Genomic DNA, 19,784 nt, shown 5'->3' on the forward strand with positions numbered 1-19,784 from the left:
GGGGAGGTACAAGGGATTCGGGAATTGGGCACCACCCACCAAAGGGGGTGTCCGCACAAGCTGGACACAGTCTGAATGGGAACCCGTCCGTGGCTCTTGGCAGCCTCCACTGTTCAGCAAAAACAAGGCACTAGGCGTTGCACGCTGCCTCCCTCAGAGGGAGATACCGAGATGGCTCGGAAGGTCAGCCACGCTCAAAAGTGCATTAGGAAGAGACAGGACCCAGCTGGGAGGGGTATTTATTCTTATTGCATGGCTTTTGTTCAGTTACACGCTCCCAGCACTCTTCTAAAAAGAAAAAGCTACACAGCATTGAGGCTTGTTTGCCTTCGCTTCTGGCTACAACCTGCCCTCTGGGGTCACCATCCATCTGCCCGAAGCCAGAGGCAGGCTTAGGAGGGGCTCTCGTGGGAGGCAGTCGCCCTTCCTCTGGAGGGGTACTTCCGGAGCTCTTCATTCCAAGGAGGAAGGAGGGCAGGGGGAAAGCCTCCCCTGAGAGGATGGTGAAGGCGGCCAGACTCTGTGACCCTGGCACTGCGCCAGGACAGGGCTTGCTTAGGTGGTGCTGGGACGCAGGCTTCCAGATCTTCCCTAGGGGCAGTTCAAGGAGCAGAACCTGGTAAGTCACCTGGGGCAGGGGCAGGACTTATCCAGGCAGCAGGGCTCACCTGGGGCAGGACGAAGGCTCACCTGGGGCAGGACGAAGGCTCACCTGGGGCAGGATGAAGGCTCACCTGGGGCAGGACGAGGGCTCACCTGGGGCAGGACGAGGGCTCACCTGGGGCAGGACGAGGGCTCACCTGGGGCAGGACGAGGGCTCACCTGGGGCAGGACGAAGGCTCACCTGGGGCAGGACGAAGGCTCACCTGGGGCAGGACGAAGGCTCACCTGGGGCAGGATGAAGGCTCACCTGGGGCAGGACGAGGGCTCGCCCGGGGCAGGACGAGGGCTCGCCCGGGGCAGGACGAGGGCTCAAGGGTGTGGGGGGAGGGGAGGGGTCAGTACAGAGCCCACATCAGTCTGGAACGCATGCCGTGCAGCCTACTGCTTCACAGAAGACACTGATGCCTCAGTGACTGCACACCTGGTAGCACACAGAGATCCAGAATTCCAGGCACCTGCACCAGAAGGACTAGTCCCCTCCCTCATATGGTAGCTTCAGGCTAAAAGGAGATGCAAGTGGCTGAGTGTCACCCTCCCAGCAATGACACTCAGAAACAAGACCGGGACCTCCTGCCATCAGCCCGCCTGCCACACCTGCCTGCACCTTGCATCACGGTGCTGGTGGCACCTGTGCACGTCCGCCCTTGACCACAGGTCAGGTGCTCGCAGCCTGGGAAGGAGGCCCAGAAACTGGTGTCTGCTCTGAGCTCACAGAGGCCCCCGGGGTTGCTGACGATGGGCTCACAGCGGTTACACCCACTTGCTCTGGGCAGAGAGGAAGTTGGTTCATATCTGCCAGGCTCTGTGCTTCTCTGGGCAAGTCACTCAACCTCCCTGAGCCTCAGCAGCCTCGGCAGGACCCACCTCGAGCAGTACTGCCAGGATGGATGAGACATCGTGAGCAAAAGCTTAGCTGAGTACCTAGGCCATGCTAGTGTTCAACGATGATAGCCCAGAAACATTGTCATCAATTACCCTTCAAGTCACTGCACTCGAAAAACACGTTTGGAATTTCCACCCGAGAGGACCTAAGCAGAGCACCCCAGAGAAGGGGCAGGAGAGTGACCAGGCTGCCGTCAGCAGGGCCTGCTGTCCACAACCCATCCTGCCCTCATTACCCAACGGAGACCAAGTCAAAGCACATTTGGTGTCACCCCCATCCTGTCTGCTTTGGCCCTGCCCCAGCATGAGGGGCCAGCTGCGGCCTTGCCAGCACGGGGGAGGAAGGCAGCCCAACTGCAAACCAGAAGCAGCTCCAGTTTTCTTCTGACTCTGAAAACTCTGGGACTGCAGTCCCTCCCGGAATGTGTGGAAGGAGAAAGCTGATCCCACACCCTGACCTTGGCGCCTTCCCAGACTCTAATGTAACCAGCTTCAGGAGGTCCTGCTTAGAGCAAGCTACTTCCCCTAAGCCCAGCATCTTAAGCCCTTTTCTCATGCATCCTTCAAAGAAAGTAATATGGATGAAGCAAAGCAAGCTACCCACATGACCATGGTTAACACAGAACTTACACTGTGAGCGCCCGGTGCCTGGATAAACACAGCAGCTACCAGACCTCCAAATGCCCGGCCCAGTGCTGAGTGCCTCACGTACATTCATTCACGAGATTCCCCACAACACCTGAGGAGCCGGGTTTAATTATGCCCATTTTAGAGATGAGCAAACTGAGGCCCCAAGCCTCGCAGCTAACAAGCTGGGGAGCCAAGATTCCAGTCTACATTCTGATCTAACATCTGCACTAAGCAACCTGAGTGTCCTCCCCATATACATTCAGACCCCTCAGATGTCTGAGACTAAGATTTCCATTCACCTCGTGCCTGTTACTTAACAGAAATTTCTGGAAGTGTTGAATGACTGAATGGTAATCGCTGATCTGTAAAGTAATTGTTTCTAGTGGGTCTGCCTGTCAAGATGCCTGTCAGTCTCATCTATAACTAAATTAAAAATGTCAGCATTATTAAGACTGGAAACAGAGCAGCCACTTCCAATTATTTCATTAGCAGCTCTTTGCTGCTTATCACCACCCTGAAACGAATATTTTGGGCATGACTGAAAGTTATAATTTCTTCCCGAAAGCTGTTCTCATATTAGCTAATTCAGCATCTAAAATCAGAAGACGGTGCATGTTAGGTTCAAAAGGACGGAGAATCTTATGGAAATGAGAAGCAACCTTCTGCTTCCTGGCAGAGTTCTCTACCTCTGCATGGACGGAGCGTGAGCCCCACGTCTGACAACTCAGGGCACTCACCAGATTGCCCCAAACCCCACACGCTGGCACCACTACAACGCCGGGGACAGGGCATGGCGGCACACCCTGTAAGGACCTACAAGAGAAGAAGGGAGTTGAACTGTGGTGTCAGCGAGAAGAGGGAGCAGGGTGAAGCTGCCCGGCAGCCTGTTGTCCTTCCCCATGTGACAGAGTTGAGCCGGCCTGTGGGATCCCAGCTTGGCGACACCTTGAGCCAACCCAGCTAATTTACAGTCAGGGAAACTGAGGCTCTGAGAGCATAAATATGGGGCAGGGTTAGGATGCAGGGCTGTGCGACTCCCAACTTGCCCTCCGAGGACAGGCTGAAGGGTTGGGCCACTGGCAGTTCTTAGAGAAGGGCTGACGTGCTCGTACAGACGAGGCTGGGGGGCCAAGGGTGGTACTGCCACCCAGAAGTGGGTGCATAGGCCATTGGGGGTCATGGCTGGGGGACGGTAAGGAGCAACGTACACAGGTGGCACTCAAGGTAGACTCACCCGGACATGGTACTGCCGGGACGTTGGAAGGAAAGGCAAGAGTTGGGGTGACACATAACTGGGAAGTGGGGGAGCAATGTGACAGGTACAGTCAGTCCAGCAGTGACTTGAGGTCAATTCAGCCCAGGCCAAACGTTTGCCGAGCATCCGACATTTGAGCCTCGACCTACTGATTCCATTAGCCATTCCTCCCTCTCGGACTTGTACACACAAACCTGTGTTCAGCTCAATCACTAGACAGCACGTTGTGTCAACTCCCCACAAAGAAAGCCTTCCTTGCATGAAGGTGCAATGCGACAGTTTCAGCTTTCACGGAAAACCAGCACTGCACCCTCAGCTGGTCCCCAGGCTGCTGACTTCCGTGAGGGCTGAGAGAGGGTCCACGCAGGAAACACACGGGCAAGGTTTCCGCAACGTCGCCACACTGTGGCTGAGACCTTGGTCTTCATGCTAACCTACGGCTTTTATGTTTTATTTTTAAAATATTAATTCATGGGACTAAACAAATTCCTCCCTTTTGCTTTGCTGCCAGGAAGCTCGGAACTGAGGAAACAGTGAACTCAGTCTTCGATGAGTTTCTAGGGCCACAAAAGAATTACTGCTCAGTCCTTTGATTAGATATCACTCCGTTCTTTTGTTATTGCCCTGCTGCCTATGAGTTCATCTTTGTAAGCTGCACCCGAGCTTTTCTGAAAGTGGACAAAGGATGTGAGTCTGAAAAGATGCAGTGCTGTCTCCTGTGCAGCTGCTTCTGTGCTCAGAAGAGCCCTGAGCAGAGAATTAGGCACATGGGAATGTGGACGGTCTGGCGGTCCCATCGCACACACAGTAAGGGCAGCATCCTTGTGGGGGTCACACTGCGTCCCCAAAAAGATACGGGGAGGTCCTAACCCCTGCTACCTGTGAACAGGATGTTATACTGAAATCGGGTCTTTGAAGATAAAATTAATATGTACGTTAGGATGAGGTCAGACTGGAGAGGGGCAGGCTGTTAATCCAATACTGTTGGTGTCTTTGAAAGAGGAAAAGAGACACAGAGACAAGGACACACAGAGAGGAACGCCAAGTGACGACACAGACGCACAGAGGGAAGATGGCCACCAGGTGACAGGCAGAGATTAGAATTATGCCACTGCAAGCAAGGGCGGGCCACCCCCCAGAAGCCACGAGAGAGCACCGCCTGCTGATACTTGATTCCAGACCTCTCGTCTCCAAATCTGTGAGAGAATACGTTTTTGAACACATGCAAAAAGCATGAAGTCACCACACGTGAATGTTAATATCATTTTTGAATGCCATTAAAGGTAAAACCAATTTGAAATGGTAGTTATGTGGGGTGAGGTCTTGGGGGGGGACCGGGAAGAGATGGATCATGGGAGGGTTTCCTAGGAGCTTTCCCAGCATTTGTATTGTTTTGCTTCTTAAAGAAATAGGAAGCAAGTAAGACAATGTTAGAACACAATAGAGCTGAGTCATAAATGGGCTGTGTTGATGAGGAACTTTTCTGTATACTTGAAATAGTTCACATTTTAAGAAAACCATTCAAAGGTATGACTCTCTCTCAAGCAAAACTTCTCTTACCAGCCCCACCACTGCCATGACACATGTATATGGGGTACGCCCCCCACCATGCCTCACATCTTGGGCTTGACCCTGCTCCAGCCTTTATATATGGGGCAAAAGGATGAACTGATAACAGTTAAGCAGGATTCTCTGCCCCACAAAAGATAATATAAAATGTCTTCTCATCTCTTTCTGAAATGGGCTACCTCCCGCTGACCACTAGGTGGGACCCCAGCTTGCCAGCTGCTGCATAAATACAATGCGTATAGAATTCTGGAAAGCGTGTCTGTCTCTGCAGAAAGGACCATACTCAGGAAGCTGTTAGTGGGACAGCTTTGTGGCGAGGTCCCTGGGTTTGGAGGAGCGCCTCTTTGAAATCCTGCTGGTGACATTTATTTTGGCGTGCAGTGAGTAATATGTTTGTAATTTACACACATTTTACCTGGAATTTTCTTTGCTCCATAATTAAATTACAGCTTTATCTCATGGAACCGTCATGCCCATCTTTCAAGAAGGAACACCACTTCGGTTACAAAGGAGAAGCAAAGACTCAGAGACGTCAGGTGCCTCACCCAGTGCCCCACAAATGAGAAGCAGACAAAAGGTTTGAACCCACCTCTTCTGCCAGCGAGGCTTGCTCTCCCTCTTCCACACTCCTTTCTCCAGAAAGCCTTTGGGGGAGAGGGAGAGAGAGAGAGAGAGAGAATTAGTTCGCGAAGGCTGCCGTAACGTAGTGCCACCGACTGGGGCCTTAAACAACAGAAATGTATTTTCTCCCAGTTCTGGAGGCTGGAGGTCTGAGATCAAGGTGTCAGCCGGGCTGGCTTTATCCTAAGGACTCTCTTTGGCGTGTAGATGCCGTCTTCTCCCTGTGTGCTCACCTGGTCTTCCCTCTGTACCATCTGTGTCCTAATCTCCTCTTCTAATGACATCGGTCATATTGGATTAGGACCCACCTTAATAACCACATTTATCCTTAACGACCTCTTTAAAGCTCCTGTCTCAAATCCAGTCACATTCTGAGATACTGGGGGTTAGGACTCCAACACGGGAATTTGGGGAGAACACAATTCAGTCCGTAATAGAGACAATTCAAGGCGTGAAGGAACCAGCTCAGGGCTTTCGGGGGTCTAGGCAAACAGTCATAGATGGCGACGTGGCCCTGTCTAGCCACTAAACTGAGAGAGACCCACCCTCTCTAGAAACATCCCAATTGACTGACATCAGAGGTGAATCATCAGTAAGCTCTTTTTTCTTCTTTTACAATCCTTTGAAAATAATTATGACAAGGATTTTGGGGGAGATTACGGGGTATAATAGTTTAATCTCCCCAAATTCCCTCATAAAAACACAGCAAGCAACTAGTGTATCAAAAATCAAAGACGGGACAGCTGGTTAGCTCAGTTGGTCAGAGCGTGGTGCTCTTAACAACAAGGTTGCCGGTTTGATCCCCACATGGGCCACTGTGAGCTGCACCCTCCACAACTAGATTGAAACAACTACTTGACTTGGAGCTGATGGGTCCTGGAAAAACACACTTAAAATAAATAAAAGTTTTGTGTGTTTGTTTTAAATCAAAGACTTTGAAATTCTACAACAAAATAAGTGACAGGGTTTCCCAGTGAATCTCACAGAACATGTAGGGGGAAAGTCACCAACGGCTACAAGATCTGTGTGGTTGAGAAACTGTGTGGAAGGAAAGAGAGGGATTCCACAGTCCAGAGAACAGGGAAACCACAACACTGCTGACCCATATTCACGGAAAGCGTAGAGGTCCAATTTGAGAATGGGAGGATCGACTCACGGGTGAGCACAGGGGACCACGATACACTATGTTGCCCGTGATGGAGCAGACTACCAGCCCTCAGAAACAGCACTGCCGCTCGTTACCTTCCATGATCAACTCCACAGTGAGGAACAAATGGTGCAGAGAAAAGAAGTGGCACAGAACAAACTGGGGGAGGGAATTAGAACGTCTGATCTCAGAAAATACACAGCAATTTTTTCATCACTTTGCAAAAGCAGCAGAAGAGGGAGTGCTAGAGCCACGAAGCTAGAAAACCTATCTTAACCTATCTCTCCCTCCTATGAACACAGAAAAACTCATTTCACTTTAAAAAAAAGAGAAAGAGCATTAGAAAAGGATTATGGCCAATTCTAATATAAAGTTATTATAAAAGAAAAAAGAATGAGCACATAATATTGTCCCTACAGACAATGAAAGCATAGCAGAAAGATGTGCTACAAATGCAGATGAAGATGTAACCTGATATTTAAAATGAGATATTAAGTTATTTAATATTTAAATACCTTATTTATTTAAATAATATTTAAAATTAGGTATTAAAATGAGGAATTAAGAAAATGATAGGTGTTGTCAAAGTGTAACTTAAATCATAATTAGGAACATTAAGAAATATAAGATTTGAAAGGACAGAACTCAGAACAGAACTGAAGTACAAGGGGAAATTTTCAGAAATAAAGACTAAATTAGGAGGAACATTGGAACCAATAAACAAAGTAAACAGCTGCTTAAAAGAACAAAATGTAAAAGGGGATTTTACAAAACCAAAAGAAACCAAGAGGTTCCACTTCTGGTGAGGATGTCAACGGTCACAAAAGCCCACCACTACAGCAGGGCAATGAGAAAGCACTGGAGAAGCTTTTAAACTGTATTGTTCTTTAAAGCTATCAATGAACGGTAGCTTACAGAGGTCCAAATAGACTACAATTCAGAGAGGGATGAGCCCATCTTCAGGGAGCACAAACCAAGGGCCCTTCCATGCCTGGCACGATCAAGCATGGGGCGTGGACGGGCAGAAAAGCAAGTCTGCTACAGGCAGAGAAATTTGCTGGCAGCAAGAAACTGAGTGTTTTAAGAGCTGATGTGTGAACTCGAAACGGGAGGAGTCCCAAACACAGAGTTGGACATCGCTGTCTGCCAACTCTCTCCCACAGAAAGGTACTGAGTAAACGGTGGCCAGGAAGTCAGGAAATAATACAGAAAAGCAGAGAAACTTGGGGGTGTCATGGTGCTTAAAACCAACCCTGATTGGTAGACAGGGGTTGATCCCACACTTGAGACATTTGAAACCAGAGGTGAACCAAATTAACTAGAGAGGCAACCCCAGTCCTTATTCAGCTTAACGGATGATTCGATTGAAGAGAGCAAATCCTAGTCCAAGACACCTGACTCACAAAAGGGTAAGCATTTCCTGGGAAACAAAAATTAGTATTTCTTTCAGGCTCCACTGCTCTGTTATACATCAACTGCAACATTAAATTAAAAATAAAAGAAAAACTTTAAGACATGTGAATAAGGCAGAAAATCTGAACCATAATTGAGAGGGAAAAACAGTCAACAGAAACAGGCCCACAGGTGACTCAGAAGTGTCCTGAGCAAATAAAGACTTTAAGTAAAATACGTGCTGATCTTTGTAGAGGGCTGTGTGGGTAAAACGGATGACAATGTAAAACATTTCAGCAGAGAAATGAAAACCACCCCCCACCCACCCCCCAAAAAAAAAAAAAAACAATGGAAATTATAGAACTAAAAAATACAGTCCAGAGTAAGAATTTTAGTGAGTGGGCTTAACAGAACAACAAAACAACAAAAAAGCAGAGGGTGAGAGAAATATGAGACAATATCAAACAGTCTAACATACATGTAATTGGAGTCCCAGAGAAGAAGAGAAAGAGAACGGGTTAGAATAAATATGTGGAGAGATATTAGCTGAACTTCTTTCCAAACCTGATAAATGACATCAACACGTGGATCGAAGGATTAGACCACAGTCTCTGTCCACTTCAGCTTTCCCTGTGTCTCACTTCCCCTCACGACTGGTAGAATTGGAGTGGCTGCAGCTCTTCTGGAGATGGAAAGGGAGGTTATATTTAGCTTTCGTTTGGGTCTAATAGGATAAGTATGTGTGGTTCACAATCACTTTCGTGTAAAGTTAACTTATTGCTAACTAGTCTAGGGTAGAAATGATTTCCAGGAAAACTCCCCACTGTTCCAACTTACCTGGCTTGGTGACACAAATATCACGGCATATGTGCCTTGTGCATCTCATTCCTTTCATCTCATAGGAGAAAAACCTGCCTGCACAAGACCCAAACCTGTTAACATCTGTGATAGTTTGCAATAGTTTTCTTTTCTTTTCAGGGTCATTGATGGAGTATTTTAAGCATGCATATCAATTGGATTTTTCTTTGAAGGGTCCAGTTATAGAGAGATGCCATTATAAATTTGTCCAAGCCCTCCATTTGGATATAACAATATCATAAAGACTCTAATATGTGGGGTTTTTTTTAAGATTTTATTGGGGGAGGGGAACAGTACTTTATTGGGGAACAGTCTGTACTTACAGGCCTTTTTTCCAAGTCAAGTTGTTGTCCTTTCAATTTTAGTTGTGGAGGGTGCCGTTCAGCTTCAGGTTGTTGTCCTTTCAGTCTTAGTTGTGGAGGGCGCAGCTCAGCTCCAGGTCCAGTTGCCGTTTTCTAGTTGCAGGGGGCAAAGACCACCATCCCTAGTGGGACTCGAACCAGCAACCTTGTGGTTAAGAGGACGCACTCCAACCAAGTGAGCCATCCCGGAGCTCACTGTGTTCAATCTCAGTTGCAGGGGGCACTGCACACCATCCCTTGCGGGACTCGAGGAGTTGAACTGGCAACCTTGTGGTTGAGAGCCCACTGGTCCATGTGGGAATCGAACCGGCAGCCTTCGGAGTTAGGAGCATGGAGCTCCAACTGCCTGAGCCACCGGGCTGGCCCCTCTAATATGTGTTTTTAAAGATTCAAGAGAGAAACCCAAACACAATAGGAATACAAAAAAATATGTATTCAAAAAGTTGATAATTAAATTTGCCAATTTAACTGCAATTTGAAAAGATGTTTTGGAAAGTTTCGATAAAACAATTGAGGAAGTATAGACCCCTTATATGGACATGCGTGGAAAGTACCCTTTCTGACACTTTAAAATATGTTAAAGTACTGAGAGAAAATACACATAAAAAGTAACAGAATATTTAAAAAGCAATAAAGATGAAAAATGAACAACAGAAATTATTCCAATATTGAAAAGAGAATTTTAATAACAAAAAGTTTAGATTCTACCAAAAGTAATAAATCATTAAGACAAAGAAATAAATTTCTAATAGAAATAATAGATTCTTGAATGATTTGCTATCCAATTCATAGTGAGAAGTAAATCACAGGAACACACTGAAAAAATATTTCAATTTTTTTGCTTCTGTGGTTCTGAATACTGACACTGATAAAGATAATGTAAAACTCCTAACGTGTCACTACAACAAGGACATTGATGACCATCTGCTTAATGGGGGATGTCAGTTCAAAGGGGGATGTCATATTTAAGAATAGTCACTCACAAAAAAACACCTTGAAATCTTAAAACTCATGTGTGAAAGAAACTCAGTAACTGAGATTGTCCCAATTATAACAACAATCCTAAAACTTTACATAACATTGCCAATAATGAGTTGTGAGGTTAAAATTAATTAGCTAATTAATTAATCTTTTCTACACTGGCAATAATACATTCATGTTGATCACAGGTGCTGGAGGAAAGACCCAATTACCAGTCTGTCCTCTCTTTTTAAATATATTTAAAGATTGTTGTCATATAATGAGGAAAACAAAGACTATGCAGCCAGAAAATATAGAGGGGAAAAGAGGTGGTTCAGACAGTTAATTAATAAAATATTATGTTACTTTTCTGAACTTTTTAACATGTTAGTAAATATATAATTGACGGTGATTTTTTTCTCTCCTAAATATTCACCTCGTATCTAACTCCACATCCATAATTTCATATTATTTGTTATGAAAGTGGGCCCCCCACATGATACAAGCTTTGGGCCTCACAAAACCTCAAGTCCGGTCTGGTCCCCATGTACATCAGCTGTGGTCCCAATGACAGTGGGGGTGGGAGGACACGAGGATATAGTTGTTTTAAATAAATCACCAATATCTCTTATTTTTTGCTTGCTGGCTTTGTTTTTATGATTCTCCTTTTTGTCCTAAAAGAGCAGTTCAAAAGGCGAATCTTCAGTTTTGTCAAGTCTGCCAATCTGGTTTCACTGTTCAATAATCAAAGCCAGAGAGCAAGACTTCGGGCAAAACCATGTCTAATGATCAGAAAGATTTTCACACACAAATGTGGGACCACAAAACTGAAACAGCCAGGAGTCATATAAAACAACAGAGAAAATGTGAGTTGTTCTGTATAGAAGGAGGCCAGAGGGATGCCCAGCCCCTCACAGAACCGCAGTGGCCACCCTACCAGGAGGGACTCCTGGGATCATTTATCTTTAATAATTTTATGGTGGAAACAGCAAAAACATCTGTTTGGACAGCTGGGCCCACACATCAGAAGCCCCCCTGAGGAGATAAGGAGATCCTATTTTAATCCAACTAAACAATTAACACGGAGAAAACCTGTGTGGGCAGTGCGGTAGACACAACACACTATTTTATCGTGGAAAAACTAGTAACAACAAAAATCTACAGAGCGCTTCCTCTGTGCCACTTCGCTAGGTGTTTTATCGATGGGTGACAGGTTTGACCCTTGCACAAACCTCAGAGGGAGGTATTATTGTCATCCCCAGTCTTCACAGGTGGAAACGGGCCTGGAGAGACACAGGCCGGAAGTGCGAGAGCTGGGACTGGAGCACCCCCTCACCCCCGGCCCCAACCCCAGCCAGGTTCCTCCTGCCACCACGGCCCTGTGCTTCCATCCCTCTCCCCATCAATGCACTGGGTGAATGTCACTAAGGTAGCTTCTGAAAAACTCTTCCATGTTCTCCCAGGTGAGTACCATACGTCCTCAGGAGCTGATTCAAGCAGCTCCATGACCAACCAAAAGGCCACAAGGAGGCAGCATGGAAAGTGCAAAAGGTGAGGTACTACAGTGAGAAGACAAAGGTTCCCGGCTTCTAGAAATGTGCTGCTTGCCAGCTCGGACCTGGTTTTCACTCCCTCAATCGCCCTTTCTTCCATGAGCAAACAAGGATTTCCACAGGCTATGTTTATACAGACCTAATAACGAGGCAGGCACCACTCTAAATGCTTATAGACATTAACTTATTGAATCTTCACAACCCTATCACTAACCCACTTCACAGATGGGGAAACTGAGGCATGGAGAGGTTAAGTAATGTGCCCATGGCCAGGATTTGAGCCCAGGCGGGCTGGCTCCCAGACTCTTCACTCCCAGCCATTGTGCGTGTGCCTTATACATACACATACAGGACAACTGTTAGGCCTTTGCAGAGAGTCATCTACGTGAGTGCTTCTCAAGCATGGGACTTGTTAGAAATGTAAATTCTCAGGCCCCGCCACAGAGCACTGGATCAGAAAGTCTGGGGGTCTGGGGCTGGGACACAGCACTCTGTGCGCAACAAGACATCTGGGTAATTGTTCTGCTTGCTAACATGTGAGAACCTCTGTTCTAAATGATTTCTAAGTTTCTTTCTGGAACTGAGCTAAGGACAGGAGAGGACAAAGAGACAGAGAAGTACCGTGTTTCCCCGAAAATAAGACCTAGCCGGACAATCAGCTCTAATGCATCTTTTGGAGCAAAAATTAATATAAGACCCGGTCTTATTTTACCATAATGTAAGACCGGGTATAATATAATATAATATAATATAATATAATATAATATAATATAATATAATATAATATAATATAATATAATATAATATAATATAATATAATATAATATAATATATACCGGGTCTTATATTAATTTTTGCTCCAAAAGACGCACTAGAGCTGGTTGTCCGGCTAGGTCTGATTTTTGGGGAAACATAGTAGGAGATAAAATGATGAACAAAGGGAGAAACCGAGACTGTGGGAACACACTTCTTCACAGACAAACAGATGTCTGTCATTATGGGGCCATTCAGCTCCAAGGAAAGCAGCCAAGGGATAGCAGCCTTGAACAAGCAAAAGTCCAGAGGCAGAAGTAACCAGGACATTGGAGCCGAGTATGCGAGGATTAAGCCACCGGTGAAACCTGGCTAATCTCACCCTCCCCCCCAGCCCTACCTCTCGCAGTCAGTGCAGCTTTCACCATCCTTGACTCTCTCCACCCCAGCATGAAAGTTGTTGGCCATGTTAAGAAAAGAGACAGCACCCCTGAGTGGGAAGTATCCTGGGGACCATTTCATCCACCAAGACCACTTCTGAAGAAGAAGGCAACAGTTCTTCCACTACCAACCAAAGGGCCCTGTCGAAAGAACAAATAAAACACATGTTCCCTAAGAAATAATCCAGGCTGACCAAGGAAGGGGTAACAGCACGCAGGAAAGGTTTCAGCACCTGGGGCTTCTTGGGCGGGTGGCGGGACCCGGAAGTGTAGACAGTTGGTGCTCTATGACGTGAACTTTGCAATGGAAGCGAGCATAGGGGGACCCAGTGGATAAATTCTTCCTGCCTCCCTCCTGAAGAATGCTCTGAGAAGACTTATGTCCATGCAGCCTGCCTGGAGATGGTCCACGGGACCAACCAACCAGCTGGCCTTTCTGGTGAGGCTGGCACAGATGAGTTACAGACCACTTCTCTGCTTTCCCTCCTTTCCTGCTCAATCCCTTTACCCTTCCCTCTGAATTCTCTGGAATTCCCACACACATACACCTCAATAAAGGGTTAGCTTATTATATCTGTTCTTCAATTTTAAAAAAGTGTGTCAAGAAAACTGAACTGGAGGTCTACATATAAAGTTAGTCAAATCTCCAATGAGTTAGCCATGGAAAGATGACAGAAAGCAGCCCTTCCTGTCGTCATGCCTCGCCTGAAAATGGAAAGTAAACTGCCTGGAAGAGACAGAGTCTTGGGATAAAAGCCAGTGTTCTAGCGAGGCAAGGGTTCCCGCAGAGAGGCAGTGACCAGAAAGGTCTGAAAGCGTGTGATGAGTTGGATTAAAGATGGAATTTAGTGATCAGTGAGCAGAGTTTTGCAAATCTGGATGTAAGCAATGTAAAAGTTTCAAGCAAATGCTGAAGTTAGGTCTGGCTGCAAATGACAGAACATTGTCAAAATCAACTTTTTCAAAACTCTGGATATTAACCCAAAGGTTTACAACAATTTAAAGAGATTTATTTTAAAAATAAATAACAATCTTGGTAAGATCTGTGAGCTTTGTAGCATTTTAACTTTCCCTCGGCCCATCGTCCTGCGTCCATATAACTTTCCCCTTCCCTTGAGCTGTAGGGGTGTAGAGTGTCCCCAAAAGCCCCATTTGCAGACACTGTCATTATTTGTCCTGTCTGGAAGTTCCCTAGAAATCCCAGTTGCCGAATATGACGAAGAACAGATGTTCCATTTTTCAACAACAACAAAATTGTTAGACATGTAAAGACACAGGAAATGTGGCCCACAGGGGAAAATGCAGTCAGACAGTGCCCCCCGAGGAAGCCCAGATGTTGAACTTACTAAGTAAAGATGTTAGGTCAGCTATTATAAATATATTCAAAGAACTCATGGAGACCACGTCTGAAGTGTGAGGACTATGTTGTACTAAATAGACGACATCAATAAAGAGACAGAAATTATTTTGTTAAAAAGTATATAAATTCTGGAGCTGAAAAGTACAATAACCACAATGCAAAACTGACTAGTGAGGCTCGATAGCAGATTTGAAGACAGGTCAGTGGAGATTCTCCAGGCTGCGGAAGAGAAAGTGTCTCAGTCAGCCGAGGGACTATAACAGAATGCCGTAGACTGAGGGGCTTAAACAACAGACATTGCATTCTCACAGTTCTGGAGGCTGGGAGTCCCAGGTAAGGGTACCAGCGTGGTTGCGTTCTTGGCCAGAGCTCTCTTCCTGCCTGCAGACAGCTGCCTTCTTGCTGAGTCCTCACCTGGCAGAGAGAGGGAGACAGAGACAGAGAGAGAGCTCTGATCCCTTTGTCCCCTTATAAGGACACTAATCCCATGACAGGGCCCACCCCCACGACCTCATCTACTTCTCAAAGGATATATTGCTTATATCCAGATATGCTAAAGATCATTACCTCTCAAAGGCCCCACCTCCATCCAAAGACCATCCTATTAGGAATCAGGGTTTCAACATATGAATTTGGAGAGGGCACAAACATTCAGTCCATGGCAGAAAGAAAAAAGAATTTTTAAGTAATGGACAGGGCCTCAGAGATCTGTGGGACACCATCAAGTATACCAGCATGGACATGTGGAAGTCCCTGAAGGTGTTTCTGCCACAGGACATTTGCACCTACTGCTCCTCGGCCTGAATCGTTCCTCCTTTATCTGTCAGCATGGCTCACTCACTTCCTTCCTCCAGGTCTCTGCTCAGATACGACCTCAACACAGACCTTTCCTGTCCTCCCACAGAAAACAGCAACTCCCCACCCCTCCTCACCCCCCACAGGCACTTCTAGTGCTCCTACCCTGCTTGGCTTGTCTCCATGGCTGTCATCTACTTGTTTATTGGGTTGTGGTCTTCTCCCTCTACTGGAGGTAAGTGCCAGGAAAGCAGAGAGTTTGCTGTGTTGTTCACATCACCAGCTCCCGGCACAGTCCTGGTACCCAAACAGATGCTCAACCAATATTTTTGAATGAATGAATGAACTCTAGCAGCCATAAAAACACCTATGTACTTTGATCCAGTTAACTCACTCCTGGGAATTTAAGCAAACCACTCAAGAGAAGGGAAAAGTTATGTGAACGCAAGTGTTTGTTGCCATAGAGCCGTGTATGTCAAAGTTCATTACCAAAATCATGGGGAAGGCTAGTAATGAAAACAGCATATGGTGTCAGATTGGTAGGAAAGGTTTCTCAGAAAAGAGTTGTGAGTAGAATCTTGAAGGAAGTAGCAGGTTTGGTTTAGCGGAAGACAGACTCTGGCCAAAGATTCAGGGAGAGGAATGGATCTTAGAGAATGAAACCTAAAGGACACCTGTCATCTCCATCAAGGGTTCCAGAGAGAATGGAGTTTGAGGATCAGAGAGAAGTTGGTGGAGGGTGGGGCTAGGAGGTCACAGAACACACCCCAAATTCAGTACAAATACAGCTGAGCTCTCTTCTCAATAAATATCAGAGAATCCCCAGGTGTAGTAAATGTAAAGTTTGCATCCTGCAAAATACCTGTTTTAAAATATCTGCAAATGCGTAAAATATCTGCGATTTGCTTTTCCAGATCAGCTAAGTTATTCTCCAGCTCCTGGCAGATCCTGTCACACACATGGCCACGTGGGTTTCTGATACAGACCCCAGGATCACAGGGATGGGGCAGGACTTCTCCGGCTGGCGAACGCCTCCTGCCTGTTAAGGGATCCGTATCAGATCATTTGGGGGTTGTTAGTGTGTTTGCAACTCCTTCAGAAAAGATTTGAGAATAATTTGAACAGAAAGAATGAAAAGTCACTCCTGTAGATGAGAAAAGTCCTTAAATGGCAAAACTCTTCAGGTAAAAGTATTTGAGAACATAACAATAACACCAAAATTCTCAGGGCATGGGCTAAGTTGACCAAAGAACATTTTGGATGCTTTGTCTTAACCGATGAGCAAATTGTTCAGACACACGTAACTCTGAGCAGTCTGTGAATTTACAAACCCCCACTCATTTGCTTGACGAGTCCTTATGGGGACCTGTGTGGAATCAGGCACGCTATTGGTCTCAGAGCATGTGTCCTCATAAAGCCTAGAAGAGCATAGTTTCTGCTCAGCGTGTCTAGAGACAAAAAGGTGTACAGGTCCCAAGTCCCTTACCTGAAACTCTTGGGATGCTTTGCAATTCAGAATATTCTGGATTTCCAAAAGCGAATAAGGTGCTCAGAGCTTGTATTTCACAGCAGCCCCGGTGAGGTCCACAGCAGCAGCTGTCATCGAACACATCGGTAAACAAAGACTCTACGTAGCCTCTGTTCAGGCTTGCTGCAAAGCTAAGGAACACTTCCTGTTTTTAGAGCTTTCTGGATTTGAGGATTGCGGATAAGGGCTGGTGGATTGTGGAAACGAGGTCTATTTCCAGAAAGGCTTAAAATGACTGGGAAGAGAGAACACATGTAACACAGCAGAATTGGGATCACAGGACTTCACATGCTCAGGCTTTCAGCCCCAGACTGCCTATGACATTCACAAACAACACGTGTGACTGGCTGAGGGAAGGAAATGTCTGTGACTTGTGATCTTTTCAGAAGCGAGGATGACGAAGAAGACTTTGGTTTGCTGCCAATCAAAGCTGGAGAGAACAGGGTGGAGGGGTTGCTTCAGAGATGTGGTTTGGAGAGATCAGGGTCTGCTCGGGAAAGAGGCAGGCACAGAGCAATGGCAGGTCTTCGATTCTGGGAGAGGAACTGTGGCAGGGCCAGAAGCCTGTTTCTGTGCTGTTTTGCACCAGAGTTTGTGATGTCAGGTCTTTCCTGTTTCCCCACAAAACCATCAGCAAACTCCATACCTCATTAATATGTTACAAAGTTGTATTTAACTCCAGGATGCATTAAACTGCTGAGACCTGCTTCAAGGTGGGTGTGAACCAAGAACAGAGCAATCCCTCTGTTCGAGCCAGCCTCCCGCCCCCCGGCCACACTCGCCCGCCCACCATCCATATCCCATGTCAGTTACTGAAATCTATAACACAGTTTGACATCCATGACGGGAGCTCCTTGCTGGAAGAAAGTTCTGTAAATACACTTTGGGACAGGAAGGCGTATATTGTTTTCCAACATAAGGGTATCTAAATGAGATTACCAACAATTATACAAAGGAACTACTAAATAACAATTCAGAACAGGATACTGATAAGCTCCAAAGGAAGCCATTCCAATTAATCTGTAGTAGATCAAAACGAAGTGAGAATAAATATGCGGAAGGTGCCAATGTTGGAGATTCAAGAAGCCACCAAAAATTGGGTCATAAATGCTGGTGCTAGGTACGTATGAGCTCGGTGGTTTGGAGGAACGAGAGGAGAAAAGTGGGACCCAGGGGAAGGATCTACATTTGAAGGCAAAGAGGTGTGAGACTGGTCAGGGAGGATAGGGATACACTGGAAAGGACCTAGGAAGATTTTTTTCTTGGAAAGAAACTCTTCGTAACTCTTCCACAAATAGGACAGAATAGAGAAAATGCTTCCCGCTCTTTCTCCTGAAATTGTGATCAAAAGTAATTTGTTGTCCTTCTCCCTCTGGCCCCTGGATCCAGCCTGCACATTCACACTATTATCCAAAGCAGCACTTCTCCAGCTTTGTGTGTGAGTGGCCCACCTGGGGATCTTGTAACAAGATAGTCTCTGATTCAGTAGGTCTGGGGGAGGGGGGAGTCAGGGATTCTACATTTCCAACAGGCTCCCAGGGATGCGGTCTGAGGAGTACACTTGGAGTAGTAAGGATCTAGGGTCTAATTCTCAAATTAGGGGGAGACGGATTTCAGACCCCCCCACCACCGGGAGCACTCTCAGACTCCTTCTAGGCTTTCCGACTTGCCCCATGATGTACACAGACCCACGTGGTCCAAGGGCCTCAAGTCATGCACTTTCCACCCAAAGCTTCTGCTGGATTCACTGCCTGCAGCCTGACTAATGGCAGAGATAAAAGATTATTAAGGAGAGAACCAAGATGGTGGAGTAGATAAACACTGTTCCAGCTTCCTTCAGTGAACACATTAAAATGACAAGTAAACTAGAACAATCAACCTGGAAAACCATCTGAAGGTTGGCTGAACAGAAGATTTATAACTAAGGATATAAAGAAGAAACCATGTCGAGACTGGTAGGAGGGGCAGAGACACGAAACAGGCTGGTCCCAAACCTGTGTGTGGCAGTTGAGAATCATGAGGGATATCTCAGCCATGGAGGTTTTTCCCAGAAGATCAAGGAGCCCTGGCCCCACAACAAACTCCCCAGCCCAGAGTACTGGTGCCAGGAAGAGTAGCATCTGCAACATCTGGCTGTGAAAAACAGTGGGGATTCTGACCATCTGGGTGGGATGGGCAGCTGAGAGAAATCTATACATCCTCTTAAATAGACCGCACACAAACTCACTCACTCACAGGCTCTCACCCTGGCCTCTGGCGCAGGGAAGCTGACTCGGGAGGTGTCAGAGGCAAATGGGGTCGGGGGGGCGGGCAGACTGAGATGTGTGGATTCGGAGTGAGACCTGGAGGACAGTCACCATTTTCCCTGTGAAGGGGCCTCCTCTTGTGTGGCCAGCAGGTAGGCACCATCTTTCCTGTGTTGAGCCCGTCCCAAAGGCCAAATATGAATCTGATTGGCCTGGTGAGCTCTGCAGCTCCATCCTGCTGACTCCTTAGGACCCCACCCCACCCAACTCCCTCAATGCCGGAAGCACTTTGTCCATGAGCAGCCAGCCCCTCCCACATTGCACTCTTTCTTGAAAAACTATCAGAGTCTGCAGGCCCCAGGCAGGCAGCAACAGGCCTCAGTGTGCTCTGAGACTTTTGCTGAGTATTTCCAGGCTCAGCCCTGGCACAAAATCAGCATCTACATTAACCTAGTGACCTTGACAACTCTTCTTACTGTAGTGACTGCCTGAGACCTTTGCCTCATCCAACTTGCATACTCCACGAGACTTTATCAGTAGCTGAAACTTAAGGGAGCCAGCAGGTGGCAGCAGGTCTCAGGGAGACCTTGTTTTTCATGGAGCTACCGCAGCTTCAGTTCGCAGCACTGCCTCTCCCACATGCCTCCAGGTCCAGCACAGGCAGTGAACAACCATAGATCGCTTTGTAGCTCCTACCAGGTAGTCCCTGGCTGGTGACAAGCAGTGGGTGACCTGTGCCTGCACTGGAGCCCCTCCCAAGAGGCCCCAGA

At 46.7% G+C, this 19,784-nt stretch overlaps 2 long non-coding RNA genes across 3 annotated transcripts; both read right to left on the bottom strand.

Annotated features, from left to right (window-relative positions):
- Window positions 1–4,375: 4,375 nt before the first annotated feature.
- On the bottom strand, window positions 4,376–9,568 carry LOC141571600 (uncharacterized). Its single transcript, XR_012496480.2, has 3 exons — window positions 9,341–9,568; window positions 8,724–8,841; window positions 4,376–5,643 (listed from the first exon to the last, which is right to left on the bottom strand). It is a non-coding gene; the product is annotated as an uncharacterized LOC141571600 (long non-coding RNA).
- Window positions 9,569–13,021: 3,453 nt separating this feature from the next.
- On the bottom strand, window positions 13,022–19,268 carry LOC109446681 (uncharacterized). Of its 2 annotated transcripts, XR_012493913.2 has the most exons (5): window positions 16,727–19,268; window positions 16,103–16,279; window positions 15,406–15,537; window positions 14,755–14,859; window positions 13,022–14,664 (listed from the first exon to the last, which is right to left on the bottom strand). It is a non-coding gene; the product is annotated as an uncharacterized LOC109446681 (long non-coding RNA). The 2 variants fall into 2 exon arrangements; XR_012493912.2 differs by having other exon boundaries at window positions 13,022–14,859.
- Between the last annotated feature and the right edge of the window lie 516 nt (window positions 19,269–19,784).

This window comes from Rhinolophus sinicus, chromosome 17 (genome assembly GCF_057876585.1).
Source record: "Rhinolophus sinicus isolate RSI-liver-muscle chromosome 17, RSI-T2T, whole genome shotgun sequence".
In the NCBI taxonomy this organism is placed as follows: Eukaryota; Metazoa; Chordata; class Mammalia; order Chiroptera; family Rhinolophidae; genus Rhinolophus; species Rhinolophus sinicus.